The sequence below is a fragment of the Leuresthes tenuis genome, unplaced genomic scaffold (genome assembly GCF_036924035.1).
Source record: "Leuresthes tenuis unplaced genomic scaffold, fLeuTen1.0.hap1 SCAF_73, whole genome shotgun sequence".
In the NCBI taxonomy this organism is placed as follows: domain Eukaryota; kingdom Metazoa; phylum Chordata; class Actinopteri; order Atheriniformes; family Atherinopsidae; genus Leuresthes; species Leuresthes tenuis.
The window spans coordinates 117,821-140,261 of NW_027325427.1; the positions used below are offsets into that span (position 1 = coordinate 117,821).

Sequence of the window (22,441 nt, forward strand, 5' to 3'; positions counted from 1 at the left end):
TCTTTTACTCTGTGCAAAAGACAAGGCAGCCACAAACACCACGGGAACACCGTATTGAGGCTTTGTTCTGACCACTCATTCGGTGTCGCGTTTCTTTCAAGCAATTCTCCCGGTTAGCCCGCACTCGGCTCGCTCCCAGAGCTGTGTTAAAGTCTACTTCGCATTCACTCTCTTTTCTCAGCAGATTAAAAGAAAGTTTAATCTTGGGCTCCCTGAAACTTCCATCCTGCACCGCTGTTTGCTTTTTCACAAGAGCAGAGGAGAGCGCACTGTTCCCAGCGGCACTGCAGTACTGGGTCGATGCTTGGAGTGAACGGAGCAAGCTTCTTTTTCAACTCCTATTCTTAAAAATCCATTTAATATGTAGTCCTCGTATAGAGGACATATTAAACTGATAAGAACAGATACTACACTTGATCTTAGCCAAAAGGCCGAGAAGCTGTCCACTGTTTCAGGTCCGAGGGCCCTTGCTGGCACAATGCGCACTTGTAGCAGTGTTCTTTTTATGGCCATAGGTGGCCAGAGTGTCACGTTGCACCTCCGCCCACCCGCTGCACTGAGCACTCTTCAGCCCTTTTAAATGGTATAACTTTGCACTCCCGCATGCTCCAGCAAGCACCATTCAAGCAACAACTTTGCACTCCAGCTTCGAACATCGGCACAATCGCAACAAGTAAGGCGACTCTACTCAGAGAAGTCACTCTGCACAGTAACAAGATTTCTTTTGCAGAGACAGAAAGGGCTTCACCCGCAAAGGTAAAGCCTGCCAAAAATAGAAACAACTCATTATTGCTGCTCTCCACGAAAGTCTTTAGTAAAAGGCGAAAGACTTGTATGTTATGAAGAGAAACCAGAGTACGATTATCCGTCACTGCGGGAGCAGGGCATCAGGCTAGTTGCCATAGCCACCTTCCCCATGGTGAGCGTTGCTTGGTTGAAACGCTTGCCCCTGTGCAATCGACAAGGCTGCAACAAAAACACCACGGGAACACCGTATTGAGGCTTTGTTCTATCCGCTCATTCGGTGTCGCGTTTCTTTCAAGCAATTCTCCCGGTTAGCCCACACTCGGCTCGCTCCCAGAGCCGTGTTAAAGTCTACTTCGCATTCACTCTCTTTTCTCAGCAGACTCTTGGGATTTTATCTATTAAATGAATTCCTTCACTCAAACTATGTTAAAACTGCTTTGTCCTTCATATTTACCATGTCTAGAAAGATTTAAACAAAAAAAAAAAACAACGTTGTACTTTGCAGTAAAAGAAAGAGCAAATCTAAAGTTTCAGGAATCCGAGAATAAGCTTACTTTCATGAGTTCTTCACGATTTCGGATTTTGCTATAAAATGAATTCCTTCACTCAAACTAAATTAAAACTGCTAAAGCGCTAATCTGTTACATGTAAGGCAGATGTCAAATTCACCGAAATAGGATCTAAGGGTATTCGGCCAATCGAGCTGTAGCAGCTTTGGTAAAAGAGTATAAGTTGAAGAGTTTGTGAATAAAGGTGTGCGCACACATAGTGTGCTGTACGAAAATAGGCAGGGAGCAATGCCGGCTGGGGTATATGTTCTTGTATGTTGTCTGACTGTTTGATTTGAATGTGTTGTGTAAGTGTCCTGTTGAATGTTACATGTTTGGGCTTTGACACTTCACTGTGGTTGTTAACTGTGTGGTGTGTCCTGAAATGTTATATGTTTGGGCTGTGTGACATGCTTAATGCTTGTCAGTAGCTACCCACTTATTCATATATAGCAACTGACAACATAAGAAGTCTGGACATACTTTGATAGTATTTGTAGAAGTATCCTTATTGATAATAGATAAACTAATTCATAGTGATAGAACAGTAGATGAACAGGTGCCTGCACATGTCTCACGAAAATAAAATGGGTGTATGATTGCTGACGGCAGAGCAATACTGCCAAACTTATGAGTTCTTGTGGCAAACTTGATTCAGTGTCTTGACGTGTATACGCTGTTTCGCTGACTTGATTGTCACAAGAAACAAAGTGTGTTTGATAAGATCCGACCATTTTATTACGGGAGGATCAGTATGTATGGATTCTGATGTGACTGATAAACCCATTCGTATCTTAAGCATAATCTAATACGTGAGACAACGCCCTGGCACACAATAAAAAAAAAATAGAGAGAGCGGTTTTGTGTCCCCACAGTCCATAATGTAGAAAAGAGAGAAAAAAGCCTTTCTGATTTGGTGTGTGTGCTCATAGTGCAGAGTGTAGAGAAAAGAAAGCCGTTTTGGTGTCACGGGTGTTGTGACTTACACACACACATTTCTAAATTGAGAAAGGAAATTATTTTAGAGGAAGCACTAGAGTTTAGATCCCACATTTGTTGATAGGCATTCATTTGTTTCTTCACTTCTGATGAAGTTTCAACAATAAACAACAAACTTTGTATTATGAGAAAGAACCAGACTCATTCTTCAGGAATCCGAAAATAAGCTCTATTTTACGAGTTATGCACGAATTCGGATTCTCCTATAAAACGAATTCCTTAACTCTAACCAAGTTAAGACTGCTTTGTCCTTCATATTTATTCATGTCTAATCAAGTTTCAACGATAAACAACGTTGTACTTTGTAGAATGAGAAAGAACTTCTTCAGCAATAAGCATCTCTCGACATATGACGAAATACAGATTTTGCTATAAAATTAATTCCTTCTATCAGCCTGACTTAAAACTGTTTGTCCTCCTTATTTATCCACTTCAAATCAAGTTTCAACAATTAAAAAAATGTTGTAGTTTGAGAAAAAACAACTTAATCTTAAGCAATCAGTAGGGTAAGAAAGGGTAAGAAAAGGTGCAAATGCCAACCATACATCACTAAAAGGTGGAGCGGAAGTATTCGGCTGCAAGTAGGTGCGAATGCCTGACAATGTATGATCAAAAGAGGGAGCGGAGGTTTTCGGCTGCAAGGTCTGAATGTCCAACCATAATTTGTAAAAACCGGGGAAGAAAAGGCTCGAAAGCCCGACTATACACCATCAAAAGCGGGAGCGGAGGTGTTCGGCTGCAAGTAGGTGTGAATGTTCGACCATAATTTGTAAAAAGCGGGTAAGAAAAGGTTCGAATGCCCGACTATATATTAACCAAAGCAGGAGGAGAGGTCTTCGGATAAGAGTGGGTGAGAATTTACAACCATAATCTATAAAATGCGGTGAAAAAAAAGGTGTGAATACCCCATAGAACACTAAAAGGTAGAGCGGAAGTGTTCGGCTGCAAGAAGGTGTGAATGTCTGACCATAGTTTGTAAAAAGCGGGTAAGAAAAGGTTCGAATGCCCGAACATACACCATCAAAGGAGGGAGCGGAGGTGTTCCGCTGTAAGAAGGTGTGAATTTCCGACCATAGTTGGCAAAAAGCAGGTAAGAAAAGGTTAAAATACCCGATTGTACACAATCAATAGCGGGAGCAGAGTTTTTCCGCTACTAAAAGGTGTGAAAGTCCGACCATGGTTTGTAAAAAGCGGGTAAGAAAAGGTGCGAATGCCCGACAATGTATGATCAAAAGAGGGAGCGGAGGTTTACGGCTGAAACAAGGTCTGAATGTCCATCAATAATTGCTAGAAAACATGGAAGAGAATTTTCGAATATCAAACCGCACATGAGAGGAGGTGTTCAAATGCAAGAAGGTGTGAATGTCCACCCATAATTACTGCAAAATGGGTAAGAAAAGGTACGAATGCCCAACCATACATGATCCTAACAGGGAGCGGAGGTGTTTGGCTGCGACAAGGTGTGTATGTCCACCCATAATTAATGAAAAGCGGGCAACAAGTAGGTTTGAATACCCATCATCAAAAGCAGGAGTGGATATGTTCGGCTACAAGAAGGTTTGAATGTCTGACCATAGTTTGTAAAAAGCGGGTAAGAAAAGGTTCGAATGCCCGAACATACACCATCAAAGGAGGGAGCGGAGGTTTTCGGCTGAAAGAAGGTCTGAATGTCCATCCATAATTTGTAAAAATTGGGGAAGAAAAGGCTCGAAAGCCCGACTATACACCATCAAAAGCTGGAGCGGAGGTGTTCAGCTGCAAGAAGGTCTGAATGTCCATCAATAATTGCTAGAAAACATGGAAGAGAATTTTCGAATATCAAACCGCACATGATCATAAGAGGAGAGGAGGTGTTAAAATGCAAAAAGGTGTGAATGTCCACCCATAATTACTGCAAAATGGGTAAGAAAAGGTACGAATGCCCAACCATACATCATCAAAAGAGGGAGCGGAGGTGTTCCACTGTAAGAAGGTGTGAATGTCTGACCATAGTTGGTAAAAAGCGGGTAAGAAAAGGTGAAAATACCCGACTGTACACAATCAATAGCGGGAGCGGAGTTGTTCGGCTACTAAAAGGTGTGAAAGTCCGACCCTGGTTTGTAAAAAGCGGGTAAGAGAAGGTGCGAATGCCCGACAATGTATGATCAAAAGAGGGAGCGGAGGTTTTCGGCTGCAAGAAGGTCTGAATGTCCAACAATAATTTTGTAAAAACCGGGGAAGAAAAGGCTCGAAAGCCCGACTATACATCATCAAAAGCGGGAGCGGAGGTGTTCAGCTGCAAGAAGGTCTGAATGTCCATCAATAATTGCTAGAAAACATGAAAGAAAATTTTCGAATATCAAACCACACATCATCATAAGCGGGAGAGGAGGGGTTCAGCTGCAAGAAGGTGTGAATGTCCGACCATAGTAAAAAAAAAAATGGGTAAGAAAAGGTGCGAATGCTCAACCATACATCATAAAAAGCAGGAGTGGATGTGTTCGGCTAAAAGAAGGTTTGAATGTCCGACCATAGTTCGTAAAATGCGGGTAAGAAAAGGTTCGAATGCCCGAACATACACCATCAAAAGAGGGAGCGGAGGTGTTCCGCTGTAAGACGGTGTGAATGTCCAACAATAGTTAGTAAAAAGCGGGTAAGAAAAGGTTAAAATACCCGACTGTACACAATCAATAGCGGGAGCGGAGTTGTTCGGCTACAAGAAGGTGTGAAAGTCCGACCATGGTTTGTAAAAAGCGGGTAAGAAAAGGTTCGAATGCCCGAATATATACCATCAAAAGCGGAAGCGGAGGTGTTCGGCTGCAAGAAGGTGTGAACGTCCGACCAAAGTTTGTAAAAAGCAGTGAAGAAAAGTTTCGAATATCCAACCAAACATAATCAAAAGCGGGAGCAGAGCTGTTCGACTGCAAGTAGGTGTGAATGTCAGATCATAATTTGAAAAAAGCTGATGAGAAAGGGTGAGAATGCCCGACTATACACCATCAAATGCGGGAGCGGAAGTGTTCGGCTGTGAGTAGGTGTGAATGTCAAACCATAATTGCTGAAAAATGTGTTAGAAAAGACTAGAATGCCGGACCATACATCATCAAAAGCGGGAAAAGTGGTGTTCGGCTGCAAGTAGGTGTGAATGTCCAGCCATAATTACTCACAAACCGGTAAGAAAAGGTAGTATTGCCAGACCATACATTATCAAAACAGGGAGCGGAGGTGGTTCAGCTGCAAGGTGTGAATGTCTGACTAAAGTTTATAAAAAGCGGGTAAGACAAGGTGCGAATGCCTGACAATGTATGATCAAATGAGGGAGCGGAGGTTTTCGGCTGCAAGGTCTGAATGTACAACCATAATTTGTAAAAACCGGGGAAGAAAAGGCTCGAAAGCCCGACTATACACCATCAAAAGCGGGAGCGGAGGTGTTCGGCTGCAAGTAGGTGTGAATGTTCGACCATAATTTGTAAAAAGCGGGTAAGAAAAGGTTTGAATGCCCGACTATATATTAACAAAAGCAGGAGGAGAGGTCTTCGGATAAGAGTGGGTGAGAATTTCCAACCATAATCAATAAAATGCGGTGAAAAAAAAGGTGTGAATACCCCATAGAACACTAAAAGGTGGAGCAGAAGTGTTCGGCTGTAAGAAGGTGTGACTGTTCGACTATATTTGGTGAAAAGCAGGTGAAGCAAGGTCTGAATGCCCAACCTTACATCATCAAAAACGAGATCAGAGGTGTTTGGCTGCAAGAAGGCCATAGTTTGCCAAAAGCGGGTAAGCTGCGAATGACCGACTAAATATCAACAAAAGTGGGGGCGGAGGTCTTCGGATGCAAGTGGGTGTGAATATCCCACCATACAAGTATGGTGGAGAGGAAGCTGTGAATGGCTGACCATAGTAAAAAGCGGGTGAGAAAAGGTGCGAATGTCCAATCATACATGATCAAAACAGGGAGCGGAGGTGTTTGGCTGCGACAAGGTGTGTATGTCCACCCATAATTAATTGAAAGCGGGCAACAAGTAGGTTTGAATACCCATCATCAAAAGCAGGAGTGGATGTGTTCGGCTACAAGAAGGTTTGAATGTCTGACCATAGTTTGTAAAAAGCGGGTAAGAAAAGGTTCGAGTGCCCGAACATACACCATCAAAAGAGGGAGCGGAGGTGTTCCGCTGTAAGACGTTGTGAATGTCCAACAATAGTTGGTAAAAAGCGGGTAAGAAAAGGTTAAAATACACGACTGTACACAATCAATAGCGGGAGCGGAGTTGTTCGGCTACAAGAAGGTGTGAAAGTCCGACCATGGTTTGTAAAAAGCGGGTAAGAAAAGGTGCGAATGCCCGACAATGTATGATCAAAAGAGGGAGTGGAGGTTTTCGGCTGCAAGAAGGTCTGAATGTCCAACCATAATTTGTAAAAACCGGGTAAGAAAAGGCTCGAAAGCCCGACTATACACCATCAAAAGTGGGAGCGGAGGTGTTCAGCTTCAAGACGGTCTGAATGTCCATCAATAATTGCTAGAAAACATGAAAGAAAATTTTCGAATATCAAACTGCACATGATCATAAGCAGGAGAAGAGGTGTTCAGCTGCAAGAAGGTGTGAATGTCTACCCATAATTACTGAAAAATGGGTAAGAAAAGGTGCGAATGCTTAACCATACATCATCAAAAGAGGGAGCGGAGGTGTTCCGCTGTAAGACGGTGTGAATGTCCAACCATAGATGGTAAAAAGCGGGTAAGAAAAGGTTAAATTACCCGACTGTACACAATCAAAAGAGGGAGCGGAGTTGTTCAGCTAAGAGAAGGTGTGAAAGTCCGACCTTGGTTTGTAAAAAGCGGGTAAGAAAAGGTTCGTATGCCCGAATATACACCATCAAAAGCGGAAGCGGAGGTGTTCGGCTGCAAGATATTGTGAACGTCCGACAAAAGTTCGTAAAAAGCAGTTAAGAAAAGGTTCGAATATCTAACCAAACATAAGAATGAGTCTTTTCCGCTGTAGAATGCCCGACTATAGACGATCAAATGCGGGAGCGGAGGTGTTCGGCTCTGAGTAGGTGTGAATGTCCGACCATAATTGCTGAAGAATGTGTTAGAAAAGGTAAGAATGCTGGACCATACATCATCAAAAGCGGTAGAGGTGGTGTTCGGCTGCAAAAAGGTGTGACTGTTCGACTAAAGTTTGTAAAAAGTGGGTAAGACAAGGTGCGAATGCCTGACAATGTATGATCAAAAGCGGGAGCGGAGGTGTTCAGCTGCAAGAAGGTCTACATGTCCATCAATAATTGCTAGAAAACATGAAAGAAACTTTTCGAAAATCAATCCGCACATGATCATAAGCGGGAGAGGAGGTGTTCAGCTGCAAGAAGGTGTGAATGTCCACCCATAATTCCTGAAAAATGGGCAAAAAAAAGGTGTGAATGCCCAACCATACATCATCAAAAGCAGGAGTGGAAGTGTTCGGCTACAAGAAGGTGTGAACGTCCAACCAAAATATGTAAAAAGAAGTTAAGAAAAGGTTCGAATATCCAACCAAACATAATCAAAAGCGGGAGCAGAGCTGTTCGACTGCAAGTAGGTGTGAATGTCCAGCCATAATTACTCACAAACGGGGGAAGAAAACGTAGTATTGCCAGACCATACATGATCAAAACAGGGAGCGGAGGTTCAGCTGCAAGGTGTGAATGTCTGACTATAGTTTGTAAAAAGCGGGTAAGACAAGGTGCGAATGCCCAACAATGTATGATCAAAAGAGAGAGCGGAGGTGTTCGGCTGCAAGGTCTGAATGTCCAAACATAATTTGTAAAAACCGGGTAAGAAAAGGCTCGAAAGCCCGACTATACATCATCAAAAGCGGGAGCGGAGGTGTTCAGCTGCAAGAAGGTGTGAATGTTCGACTAAAGTTTATAAAAAGCTGGTAAGACAAGGAGCGATGTCCCGACATTGTATGATCAAAAGCGGGAGCGGAGGTGTCCAGCTGTGAGTAAGTGTGAATGTCCGACCATAATTGCTGAAAAATGTGTTAGAAAAGGTAAGAATACTGGACCATACATCATCAAAAGCGGGAGAGGTGGTGTTCGGCTGCAAGAAGGTGTGAAAGTCCGACAATGGTTTGTAAAAAGCGGGTAAAAAAAGGTTCGAATGCCCGAATATACATCATCAAAAGCGGGAGCGGAGGTGTTCGGATGCAAGAAGGTGTGAACGTCCGACCAAAGTTTGTAAAAAGCAGTGAAAAGCGAGAAAAAGCATTTCGTGAGTTCTGCATGATTTGGGATTTTGCTTATAAAATGCATTACTTCACTCAAACTATGTTAAAACTGATTTGTCCTTCATATTTACAATGTCTAGAAATATTTAAACAAAAAAACAACGTTGTACTTTGCAGTAAAAGAAAGAGCAAATCTAAAGTTTCAGGAATCCGAGTATAAGCCTGCTTTCATGAGTTCTGCACGATTTCGGATTTTGCTATAAAATGAATTGCTTTGCTCAAACCAAGTTAAAACTGCTTTGTCCTTCCATATTCATCAATGTCTAGATCGACTTCAACAAAGAAAAACATTGGACTTTGCAGTAAAAGAAGTTGAAATCCATCTACACATTGATAAATATGAAGGACAAAGCAGTTCCCACTTGCCCATAAGAAAATAAGCTTATTCTCGGATTCCTGATCCTTCAGTGTTGCTCTTTCTTCTACTGCAAAATACAATGTTGTTCTTTGTTGAAGTCGATCTAGACATTGATAAATATGAAGGAAAAAGCAGTTTTAACTTGGTTTGAGTGAATGAATTCATTTTATACATAAAATCCGAAATCGTGCAGAACTCATGAAAATAAGCTTATTCTCGGATTCCTAAAACTTTTGATTTGCTCTCTCTTTTATTGCAAAGTACAACGTTGTTTTTTTGTTTAAATCTATCGAGACATTGATAAATATGAAGGTAAAAGCCGTTTTAACATAGTTTGAGTGAAGGAATTAATTTTATAGATAAAATCCCAAATCATGCAGAACTCCTCAAAAGGGAGGTATGGCTTAATCACAAGTGTGGCTCTTTCTCATTCAGGGTAATATGAGGAAGTTTATGCTTGAAATATATGTAGAAATGGGTACATATGAAGGACAAAGCAGTGTTAACTTAGTTTGCGTGAAGAAATTCATTTTATACATAAAATCCGAAATCGTGCAGAACTCATGAAAATAAGCTTATTCTCGGATTCCTAAAACTTTTGATTTGCACTTTCTTTTACTGCAAAGTACAACGTTGTTTTTTGTTGAAATCTATCTAGACATTGATAAATACCAGCCGAAACTCTGCTGCCGCTTTTGATAATTTATGGTTGGGCATTCTTACCTTTTCTTACCCGCTTTTTACAAATTATGATCTTACATTCACACCTACTTGCAGTCGAACACCTTCTCATCCACTTATGATCATGTGCGGTTGGGCTTTCGCACCTTTTCTTACCCATTTTTCAGTAATTATGGGTGGACATTCAGACCTTCTTGCAGCCGAAAACCTCCGCTCCTCTTTTGATCATACATTGTCGGGCATTCACACCTTGTCTTACCCGCTTTTTACAAACTTTAGTCGGACATTCAAACCTTCTTGCAGCTGAACCACCTCCGCTCCCTGTTTTGATCATATATGGTCTGGCAATACTACCTTTTCTTACCCGTTTGTGAGTAATTATGGCTGGACATTCACACCTTCTTGCAGCCGAACACAACCTCTCCCGCTTTTGATGATATATGGTCCGGCATTCTTACCTTTTCTAACACATTTTTCAGCAATTATGGTCGGACATTCACACCTACTCACAGACGAACACCTCCGCTCCCACATTTCATAGTGTATAGTCGGGCATTCTCACCCTTTCTCATCAGCTTTTTGCAAATTATGATCTGATATTCACACCTACTTGCAGTCGAACAGCTCTGCTCCCGCTTTTGATGGTGTATAGTCGGGCATTCGAGCCTTTTCTTACCCACCTATTACTTACTATGGTTGGACATTCAAACCTTCTTGTAGCCGAACACATCCGCTCCTGCTTTTGATGATGTATTATTTGGCATTCGCACCTTTTCTTACCCATTTTTCAGTAATTATTGGTCGGACATTCAGACCTTCTTGCACCTGAACACCTCTGCTCCCGCTTTTGATGGTGTATAGTCGGGCTTTCGAGCCTTTTCTTCCCCGATTTTTACAAATTATGGTTGGACATTCAGACCTTGCAGCCGAAAACCTCCGCTCCCTCTTTTGATCATACATTGTCGGGCATTCGCCCCTTGTCTTACACGGTTTTTACAAACTTTAGTCAGACATTCACACCTTGCAGCTGAACCACCTCCATTCCCTGTTTTGATCATGTGTGGTCTGGAAATACTACCTTTTCTTCCCCCGTTTGTGAGTAATTATGGCTGGACATTCACACCTACTTGCAGCCGAAAAACCACCTCTCCCGCTTTTGATGATGTATTGTCCGGCATTCTAGTCTTTTCTATCACATTTTTCAGCAATTATGATCTGACATTCACACCTACTTGCAGTCGAACAGCTCTGCTCCCGCTTTTGATTATGTTCGGTTGGATATTCAAACCTTTTCTTAACTGCTTTTTACAAACTTTGGTCGGACGTTCACACCTTCTTGCAGCCGAACACCCCCGCTTCCGCTTTTGATGGTATATATTCGGGTATTCGAACCTTCTCTTACCCGCTTTTTACAAACCATGGTTGGACTTTCATACCTTCTTGTAGCTGAACAACTCCACTCCTGCTTTTGATGATTTATGGTTGGACATTCGCATCTTTTCCTACCCATTTTTCAGTAATTATGGGTGGATATTCACATCTTCTTGCAGCTGAACACCTCCTCTCCCGCTAATGATCATGTAAGGTTTGATATTCGAAAATTTTCTTTCATGTTTTAAAGCAATTATTAATGGACATTCACACCTACTTGCAGCCGAACACCACCTCTCCCGCTTTTGATGATGTATGGATCGGCATTCTTACCTTTTCTAACACATTTTTCAGCAATTATGGTTGGAGAATCACACCTACTCACAGCCGAACAACTCCGCTACCGCATTTGATGGTGTATAGTCGGGATTTCTCACCCTTTCTCATCAGCTTTTTGCAAATTATTCTCTGACATTCACAACTACTTGCAGTCGAACAGCTCTGCTCCCGCTTTTGATTATGTTTGGTTAGATATTCAAACCTTTTCTTAACTGCTTTTTTACAAACTTTGGTTGGACGTTCACACCTTCTTGCAGCCGAACACCTACGCTTCCGGTTTTGATAGTGTATATTCGGGCATACGAACATTTTCTTACCCGCTTTTTACAAACCATGGTCGGACTTTCACACTTTCTCTTAGCTGAACAACTCCGCTCCCTCTTTTGATTGTGTACAGTCGGGTATTTTAACCTTTTCTTACCCGCTTTTTACCAACTATGGTAGGACATTCACACCGTCTTACAGCAGAACACCTCTGCTCCCGCTTTTGATGGTGTATAGTCGGGCATTCGAACCTTTTCTTACCCGCTTTTTACAAACTATGGTGGCACATTCAAACCTTCTTGTATCCGAAAACCTCCGCTCTCTCTTTTGATCATACATTGTCGGACATTCGCACCTTTTCTTACCCGCTTTTTACAAACCATGGTCGGACTTTCACACCTTCTTGTAGCCGAACACATCCGCTCCCGCTATTGATTGTGTACAGTCGGGTATTTTAACCTTTTCTTACCCGCTTTTTACCAACTATTGTTGGACATTCACACCGTCTTACAGCGGAACACCTCCGCTCCCTCTTTTGATGGTGTATGTTCGGGCATTCGCACCTTTTCTTACCCGCATTTTACGAACTATGGTCAGACATTCACACCTTCGTACAGCGGAACACCTCCGTTCCCTCTTTTGATGGTGTATGTTCGGGTATTCAAACCTTTTCTTACCCGCTTTTTCCAAACTATGGTCGGCTATTCACAGCTTCCTCTCCACCATACTTGTATGGTTGGATATTCACACCCACTTAAATCCGAAGACCTCTGCCCCAAATTTTGTTGATATTTAGTCGGACATTCGCACCTTACCCGCTTTTGGCAAACTATGGCCTTCTTGCAGCCAAACACCTCTGATCTAGCTTTTGATGATGTAAGGTTGGGCATTCAGACCTTGCTTCACCTGCTTTTCACCAAATATAGTCGGACATTCACACCTTCTTGCAGCCGAACACTTCCGCTCCACCTTTTAGTGTTCTATCACACCTTTTTTTCACCGCATTTTATACATTATGGTCAGAAATTTTCAACCACTCTCATCCGAAGACCTCTCCTCCCGCTTTCTTTAATATATTTGAACTTTAGTCGGACATTCAAACCTTCTTGCAGCTGAACCACCTCCGCTCCCTGTTTTGATCATATATGGTCTTGCAATACTACCTTTTCTTACCCGTTTGTGAGTAATTATGGCTGGACATTCACACCTACTTGCAGCTGAACACAACCTCTCTCGCTTTTGATGATGTATGGACCGGCATTCTTACCTTTTCTAACACATTTTTCAGCAATTATGGTCGGAGATTCACACCTACTCACAGCCGAACAACTCCGCTCCCGCATTTGATGGTGTATAGTCGGGCATTCTCACCCTTTCTCATCAGCTTTTTGCAAATTATGATCTGACATTCACACCTACTTGCAGTCGAACAGCTCTGCTCCCGCTTTTGATTATGTATGGTTGGATATTCGAACCTTTTCTTAACTGCTTTTTACAAACTTTGGTTGGACGTTCACACCTTCTTGTAGCCGAACACATGCACTCCTGCTTTTGATGATGTATGGTTGGGCATTCGCACCTTTTTTTTACCCATTTTTCAGGGATTATGGGTGGACATTCACACCTTCTTGCAGCTGAACACCTCCTCTCCCACTTATGATCATGTGTGGTTTGATTTTCGAAAATTTTCTTTCATGTTTTCTAGCAATTATTGATGGACATTTAGACCTTCTTGCAGCTGAACACAACCTCTCCCGATTTTGATGATGTATGGACCGGCATTTTTACCTTTTCTAACACATTTTTCAGCAATTATGGTTGGAGATTCACACCTACTCACAGCCGAACAACTCCGCTACCGCATTTGATGGTGTATAGTCGGGCATTCTCACCCTTTCTCATCAGCTTTTTGCAAATTATGATCTGACATTCACACCTACTTCCAGTCGAACAGCTCTGCTCCCGCTTTTGATTATGTTTGGTTAGATATTCGAACCTTTTCTTAACTGCTTTTTACAAACTTTGGTCGGACGTTCACAATATCTTGCAGCCGAACACCTCCGCTTCCGCTTTTGATGGTGTATATTCGGGCATACGAACCTTTTCTTACCCGCTTTTTACAAACCAAGGTCGGACTTTCACACCTTCTCTTAGCTGAAAAACTCCGCTCCCTCTTTTGATTGTGTACAGTCGGGTAATTTAACCTTTTCTTTCCCGCTTTTTACCATCTATGGTCGGACATTCACACCGTCTTACAGCGGAACACCTCCGCTCCCTCTTTTGATGATGTATGGTTAGGCATTCGCACCTTTTCTTACCCATTTTTCAGTAATTATGGGTAGACATTCACACCTTCTTGCAGCTGAACACCTCCTCTCCCGCTTATGATCATGTGCAGTTTGATATTCGAAAATTTTCTTTCATGTTTTCTAGCAATTATTGATGGACATTCAGACCGTCTTGCAGCTGAACACCTCCGCTCCCACTTTTGATGGTGTATAGTCGGGCTTTCGAGCCTTTTCTTCCCCGGTTTTTACAAATTATGGTTGGACATTCAGACCTTCTTGCAGCCGAAAACCTCCACTCCCTCTTTTGATCATACATTGTCGGGCATTCGCACCTTTTCTTACCCGCTTTTTACAAACCATGGTCGGACTTTCACACCTTTTAGTAGCCGAACAACTCCGCTCCCGCTATTGATTGTGTACAGTCGGGTATTTTAACCTTTTCTTACCCGCTTTTTACCAACTATGGTTGGACATTCACACCTTCTTACAGCAGAACACCTCCGCTCCCTGTTTTGATTATGTATGGTTTGACATTCGCACCTTCTCTCACCCGCCTTTTACTATGGTCGGCCATTCACAGCTTCCTCTCCACCATACTTGTATGGTGGGATATTCACACCCACTTGCATCCGAAGACCTCCGCCCCCACTTTTGTTGATATTTAGTCGGTCATTCGCACCTTACCCGCTTTTGGCAAACTATGGCCTTCTTGCAGCCAAACACCTCTGATCTCGCTTTTGATGATGTAAGGTTGGGCATTCAGACCTTGCTTCACCTGCTTTTCACCAAATATAGTCGGACATTCACACCTTCTTGCAGCCGAACACTTCCGCTTTTAGTGTTCTATGAGGCATTCACATATTTTTTTTCACCGTATTTTATAGATTATGGTTGGAAATTCTCACCCACTCTCATCCGAAGACCTCTCCTCCCGCTTTTGTTAATATATAGTCGGGCATTCGAACCTTTTCTTACCCGCTTTTTACAAATTATGGTCGAACATTCACACCTACTTGCAGCTGAATACTTCCGCTCCACCTTTTAGGTATGTATGGTTGGCATTTGCACCTCTTTTTATACTGATTGCTGAAGATTAAATTGTTCTTTCTCAAACTACAAATTTTTTTTAATTGTTGAAACTTGATTTGAAGTGGATAAATAAGGAGGACAAACAGTTTTAAGTCAGGCTGATAGAAGGAATTAATTTTATAGCAAAATCTGTATTTCGTCATATGTCGAGAGATGCTTATTGCTGAAGAAGTTCTTTCTCATTCTACAAAGTACAACGTTGTTTATCGTTGAAACTTGATTAGACATGAATAAATATGAAGGACAAAGCAGTCTTAACTTGGTTTGAGTTAATGAATTCGTTTTATAGGAGAAGCCGAATTCGTGCATAACTCATAAAATAGAGCTTATTTTCGGATTCCTGAAGAATGAGTCTGGTTCTTTCTCATAATACAAAGTTTGTTGTTTATTGTTGAAACTTCATCAGAAGTGAAGAAATAAATGAATGCCTATCAACAAATGTGGGATCTAAACTCTAGTGCTTCCTCTAAAATAATTTCCTTTCTCAATTTAGAAATGTGTGTGTGTAAGTCACAACACCCGTGACACCAAAACGGCTTTCTTTTCTCTCTTTTCTCTACACTCTGCACTATGAGCACACACACCAAATCAGAAAGGCTTTTTTTCTCTCTTTTCTACATTATGGACTGTGGGGACACAAAACCGCTCTCTCTCTTTTTTTTTTTTTTATCGTGTGCCAGGGCGTTGTCTCACGTATTAGATTATGCTTAAGATACGAATGGGTTTATCAGTCACATCAGAATCCATACATACTGATCCTCCCGTAATAAAATGGTCAGATCTTATCAAACACACTTTGTTTCTTGTGACAATCAAGTCAGCGAAACAGCGTATACACGTCAAGACACTGAATCAAGTTTGCCACAAGAACTCATAAGTTTGGCAGTATTGCTCTGCCGTCAGCAATCATACACCCATTTTATTTTCATGAGACATGTGCAAGCACCTGTTCATCTACTGTTCTATCACTATGAATTAGTGATCTATTATCAATAAGGATACTTCTACAACTACTATCAAAGTATGTCCGGACTTCTTATGTTGTCAGTTGCTATATATGAATAAGTGGGTAGCTACTGACAAGCATTAAGCATGTCACACAGCCCAAACATATAACATTTCAGGACACACCACACAGTTAACAACCACAGTGAAGCGTGTCAAAGCCCAAACATGTAACATTCAACAGGACACTTACACAACACATTCAAATCAAACAGTCAGACAACATACAAGAACATATACCCCAGCCGGCATTGCTCCCTGCCTATTTTCGTACAGCACACTATGTGTGCGCACACCTTTATTCACAAACTCTTCAACTTATACTCTTTTACCGAAGCTGCTACAGCTCGATTGGCCGAATACCCTTTGATCCTATTTCGGTGAATTTGACATCTGCCTTACATATAACAGATTAGCGGTTTAGCAGTTTTAATTTAGTTTGAGTGAAGGAATTCATTTTATAGCAAAATCCGAAATCGTGAAGAACTCATGAAAGTAAGCTTATTCTCGGATTCCTGAAACTTTAGATTTGCTCTTTCTTTTACTGCAAAGTACAACGTTGTTTTTTTTGTTAAAATCTTTCTAGACATGGTAAATATTAAGGACAAAGCAGTTTTCACATAGTTTGAGTGAAGGAATTCTGGTTTCTCTTCATAACGTACAAGTCTTTCGCCTTTTACTAAAGATTTCTGTGGAGAGCGGCACTAATGAGTTGTTTCTATTTTTGGCAGGCTTTACCTTTGCGGGTGAAGCCCTTTCTGTCTGTGCAAAAGAAATCTTCTTACTGTGCAGAGTGACTTCTCTGAGTAGAGTCGCCTTACTTGTTGCGACTGTGCCGATGTTCGAAGCTGGAGTGCAAAGTTGTTGCTTGAATGGTGCTTGCTGGAGCATGCGGGAGTGCAAAGTTATACCATTTAAAAGGGCTGAAGAGTGCTCAGTGCAGCGGGTGGGCGACACTCTGGCCACCTTGAAAACCGAGGTTACATCCACTACCAGGGGCAGCCCAAGTTCTGCCGCAAGTGTGGTGAGCATGGGCACCTGGTTGAGGCTTGTACCAAGGTGTTATGTGGGAAGAGCAGAGAAATTGGGCAAACTTTTCGAGAGTGTCCAAATGGCAGGAAATGTAATCTCTGTGGAGAATTAAATCACCTCTTCAGAGATTGCCCTAAATCTTTTGCCAACAAATTAAAGACGGTAAAGCCACAGTCAAGCCAACAAAGAGAAGGACCAAAGGTGGCAGTTGGTGAACAAAGTGAAGAGGTTGACCCAATAAGTTCAAACTTCCCGCCAAAAGCTTGGATTGGAAGTGAGGAGCAAAAAGGGGAGGGGCCTGTAGAGGCCTCACCACTCAGTGTTGAAGTCTGTGAGAATTCACAGGCAGAGGGTGGAGCTACGCTAAATGAGGAGGAAGAGCAGACAGGTGAGTCTAGTGAAGATACTCACCTCCCCGAAGGTCAACAGCCGAAGAGGACGGCATCTGAGCCTCTGATTCCCCAGTGGTATCAGAGAAGAGGGGAAGGGTTAGGTCCCTTTCAGACAGTTCTTCAGTGGAAGAACCTAGAGTCTTCCCCTCCGACTCACCAAATGAGGTCTCCTTTTTAACTTCAGCTCTGCAATCAACCCCCAGGGACTCAAAGTTAAATGCAACATTGCGTCAGAGGCCAACACCGAGAGTCCGAAAAGGAAATATAGATCACCCTACTCACTTTTCACCTAAAGAAATGAAGGAAGAGCTAGTTTCCCAAGAAATAACCTGTGTGTAATTTGTTTTGATAACTTAGAAAAACGAAAATGACATACCTACTTTCCTTTATGCTTTTAATGGTTCTCACCTTCTCAACACTAAATGTGAGAAGTGTGAAATCAAAGACAAGAGCCCAGAGTATTTTATCCTTCTTAGACTCCATAAAATCAGATGTGTTTTTAATACAAGAATGTGGACTACCTTTTTTAAAAAACCATAGACAATGGGAGGAAATGTGGCCCCATTTATCGATATGGAGTGGCTCAAATCAAAATAAAAATGATGGTGTGGCCATTCTAATTAAAAATCCGCATGTTCTGGTGAAAGGTAGCACAGTGGTGAGAGACGGACGGGCACTTTTAGCACACTTGAATTTTATGGGGCAAGACTTTAACCTCTTAAATATTTATGGTTTCAATGGAAAAAATTAAAGGTATGACCTTTTAGAAGATATACAGCTTTACATGCTAGGGCAAGTACCTTTAGTTGTAGGAGGGGATTTTAACTGTATCTTGAGCAGGAAAGATAGAAAAAGAGCAGGGGTAGATTTTAAAGTGGATAAGACTTTGATTTTACTTCAGGGCATATGCAGGGATTTTAAGCTTACTGACTGTTTTAAAACCATGCATCCCAGAGAGGAGGGCTTCACCTGGTTTAGTCATGATGGCACCAGAGCTTCTCGCATTGATTATTTCTTTACTAGAGATTGCCCACCCACTGATGTTAGATTAACCCCTGTTTTCTTTTCAGACCACCTTATGCTCTCCTGCACCCTTTCACCCCCTTCTGGTGTGATGGTAGGAAGTGGTCTGTGGAAACTCAACTGTTCCCTGTTGGAGGATGAAATCATAGTCAGTCAGTACAGGGAATGTTATAAAGAGTGGCAGACCCTTCAAGACCTCTACGAAACACATGCACAATGGTGGGAAATGGTGAAGGAAACGACCCAGACTTTTTTTAAACAGCAAGGTAAACGTAAAAAAAGGAAAGAGAATAGATGTATGATGGGACTACATAAACGCTTACAGCGCTACTTTAAACTAAATCAGTGTGGCATAGACTTTAAAGAAGAAATCAAAGATGTCAAAAAGGAAATGTCAGTTTTAGCAGAAATAAAGAGTAAAGGAATTTTTGTAAGAAGCAGGGAGCAGGAAATTGAGGAAGGTGAAAAAGAAAGAAAGTTATAAATAAAAAGGAGTGTATTCAAAATCTAAAAAGAGAAGATGGGTTTTTAACAAAATCCACACAAGAGATGATTGAAACTGTACATACCTTTTATAGTAACATGTACAAAGAGAAACCAGTGCACTTGGAAACATCGGCAGAAATCTTAAAATTCGTTGACAAAACCGTAAAAGAGAATGCACACTTGACACAGAATTTTACTGCTTTAGAGTTAAAAAAATGCCTAACAGGTTTTAAGAGAAGTCGAGCTCCGGGGTTAGACGGGCTTCCTGCAGAACTCTATCTGACCTATTGGGACCTTTTATCATCAGACATTTTAGATGTTTTTAAAGATTTTGAAAAACTCGACCGACTGCCTGACAGTTTTAGAGTGGGAATAGTGACTCTACTTTATAAAAAAAATGATAAGACTGACCTAAAGAATTGGAGGCCCATCACACTTTTAAACTTTGACTGTAAACTTTTTAGCAAGGTTTTAGCGACACGGATGTCCTCTGTTTTAGAGGAGGTAATTCACCCAGACCAAGCTTGTGCCATCTCAGGGAGACAACTCACCGACAGCCTCGTACTGATTCGAGACATCATTGATTACGCTAGAGACAGAAACACCCGGCTTGTCATCTTAAATTTAGACTTTGAAAAAGCATTTGATCGGGTCTCGCATCAATATCTCTTTCAGGTGTTGCAGCCATTGAAAAGGGCCCGATTGTTCCTACTTGGTGAGCTTTGCTTGGTTGAGACGCTTGCCCCCCCCCCCCCCCCCCCCCCCCCCCCCCGCTCCTCGGCTGACCAAGTAGAAACAATCTATTCGATGGCTGCCTTGTCTTTTACTCTGTGCAAAAGACAAGGCAGCCACAAACACCACGGGAACACCGTATTGAGGCTTTGTTCTGACCACTCATTCGGTGTCGCGTTTCTTTCAAGCAATTCTCCCGGTTAGCCCGCACTCGGCTCGCTCCCAGAGCCGTGTTAAAGTCCACTTCGCATTCACTCTCTTTTCTCAGCAGATTAAAAGAAAGTTTCATCTTGGGCTCCCTGAAACTTCCATCCTGCACCGCTGTTTGCTTTTTCACAAGAGCAGAGGAGAGCGCACCGTTCCCAGCGGCACTGCAGTACCGGGTCGAGGCTTGGAGTGAACGGAGCAAGCTTCTTTTTCAACTCCTATTCTTAAAAATCCATTTAATATGTTGTCCTCGTATAGAGGACATATTAAACTGATAAGAACAGATACTACACTTGATCTTAGCCAAAAGGCCGAGAAGCGATAACTGTCCACTGTTTCAGGTCCGAGGGCCCTTGCTGGCACAATGCGCACTTGTAGCAGTGTTCTTTTTATGGCCATAGGTGGCCAGAGTGTCACGTTGCACCTCCGCCCACCCGCTGCACTGAGCACTCTTCAGCCCTTTTAAATGGTATAACTTTGCACTCCCGCATGCTCCAGCAAGCACCATTCAAGCAACAACTTTGCACTCCAGCTTCGAACATCGGCACAGTCGCAACAAGTAAGGCGACTCTACTCAGAGAAGTCACTCTGCAAAGTAGCAAGATTTCTTTTGCACAGACAGAAAGGGCTTCACCCGCAAAGGTAAAGCCTGCCAATAATAGAAACAACTCATTAGTGCTGCTCTCAACGGAAGTCTTTAGTAAAAGGCGAAAGTCTTGTATGTTATGAAGAGAAACCAGAGTACGATTATCCGTCACTGCGGGAGCAGGGCATCAGGCTAGTTGGTATAGCCACCTTCCCCATGGTGAGCTTTGCTTGGTTGAGACGCTTGCCCCCCCCCCCCCCCCCCCCCCCCCCCCCCCCTTGCTCCTCGGCTGACCAAGTAGGAACAATCGGGCCCTATTCGATGGCTGCCTTGTCTTTTACTCTATGCAAAAGACAAGGCAGCAACAAAAACACCACGAGAATCCCGTATTGAGGCTTTGTTCTGACCGCTCATTCGGTGTCGCGTTTCTTTCAAGCAATTCTCCCGGTTAGCCGACACTCGGCTCGCTCCCATAGCCGTGTTAAAGTCTACTTCGCATTCACTCTCTTTTCTCTGCAGACTCTTGGGATTTTATCTATAAAATGAATTCCTTCACTCAAACTATGTTAAAACTGCTTTGTCGTTCATATTTACCATGTCTAGAAAGATTTAAACAAAAAAAACAACGTTGTACTTTGCGGTAAAAGAAAGAGCAAATCTAAAGTTTCAGGAATCCGAGAATAAGCTTACTTTCATGAGTGCTTCACGATTTCGGATTTTGCTATAAAATGAATTCCTTCACTCAAACTAAATTAAAACTGCTAAACCGCTAATCTGTTACATGTAAGGCAGATGTCAAATTCACCGAAATAGGATCTAAGGGTATTCGGCCAATCGAGCTGTAGCAGCTTCGGTAAAAGAGTATAAGTTGAAGAGTTTGTGAATAAAGGTGTGCGCACACATAGTGAGCTGTAGGAAAATAGGCAGGGAGCAATGCCGGCTGGGGTATATGTTCTTGTATGTTGTCTGACTGTTTGATTTGAATGTGTTGTGTAAGTGTCCTGTTGAATGTTTGGGCTTTGACACTTCACTGTGGTTGTTAACTGTGTGGTGTGTCCTGAAATGTTATATGTTTGGGCTGTGTGACATGCTTATTGCTTGTCAGTAGCTACCCACTTATTCATATATAGCAACTGACAACATAAGAAGTCTGGACATACTTTGATAGTAGTTGTAGAAGTATCCTTATTGATAATAGATAAACTAATTCATAGTGATAGAACAGTAGATGAACAGGTGCCTGCACATGTCTCACGAAAATAAAATGGGTGTATGATTGCTGACGGCAGAGCAATACTGCCAAACTTATGAGTTCTTGTGGCAAACTTGATTCAGTGTCTTGACGTGTATACGCTGTTTCGCTGACTTGATTGTCACAAGAAACAAAGTGTGTTTGATAAGATCCGACCATTTTATTACGGGAGGATCAGTATGTATGGATTCTGATGTGACTGATAAACCCATTCGTATCTTAAGCATAATCTAATACGTGAGACAACGCCCTGGCACACAATCAAAAAAAAAAAGAGAGAGCGGTTTTGTGTCCCCACAGTCCATAATGTAGAAAAGAGAGAAAAAAGCCTTTCTGATTTGGTGTGTGTGCTCATAGTGCAGAGTGTAGAGAAAAGAGAGAAAAGAAAGCCGTTTTGGTGTCACGGGTGTTGTGACTTACACACACACATTTCTGAATTGAGAAAAGAAATTATTTTAGAGGAAGCAGTAGAGTTTAGATCCCACATTTGTTGATAGGCATTCATTTATTTCTTCACTTCTGATGAAGTTTCAACAATAAACAACAAACTTTGTATTATGAGAAAGAACCAGACTCATTCTTCAGGAATCCGAAAATAAGCACGAATTCGGATTCTCCTATAAAACGAATTAATTAACTCAAACCAAGTTAAGACTGCTTTGTCCTTCATATTTATTCATGTCTAATAGAGTTTCAACGATAAACAACGTTGTACTTTGTAGAATGAGAAAGAACTTCTTCAGCAATAAGAATCTCTCGACATATGACGAAATACAGATTTTGCTATAAAATTAATT

The 22,441-nt window shown here is 42.0% G+C and overlaps 5 non-coding genes across 5 annotated transcripts; 1 reads left to right on the top strand and 4 right to left on the bottom strand.

Annotated features, from left to right (window-relative positions):
- Positions 1–259: 259 nt before the first annotated feature.
- On the bottom strand, positions 260–443 carry LOC140286102 (U2 spliceosomal RNA). The gene has a single exon (XR_011910993.1). It is a non-coding gene; the product is annotated as a U2 spliceosomal RNA (small nuclear RNA).
- A 302-nt stretch (positions 444–745) lies between these two features.
- LOC140286114 (U5 spliceosomal RNA) lies at positions 746–859 on the bottom strand. Its single transcript, XR_011911003.1, has one exon. It is a non-coding gene; the product is annotated as a U5 spliceosomal RNA (small nuclear RNA).
- Positions 860–16,569: 15,710 nt separating this feature from the next.
- On the top strand, positions 16,570–16,683 carry LOC140286125 (U5 spliceosomal RNA). The gene has a single exon (XR_011911013.1). It is a non-coding gene; the product is annotated as a U5 spliceosomal RNA (small nuclear RNA).
- Positions 16,684–19,945: 3,262 nt separating this feature from the next.
- On the bottom strand, positions 19,946–20,129 carry LOC140286100 (U2 spliceosomal RNA). Its single transcript, XR_011910991.1, has one exon. It is a non-coding gene; the product is annotated as a U2 spliceosomal RNA (small nuclear RNA).
- Positions 20,130–20,437: 308 nt separating this feature from the next.
- Positions 20,438–20,551, bottom strand: LOC140286130 (U5 spliceosomal RNA). Its single transcript, XR_011911018.1, has one exon. It is a non-coding gene; the product is annotated as a U5 spliceosomal RNA (small nuclear RNA).
- Positions 20,552–22,441: the final 1,890 nt, after the last annotated feature.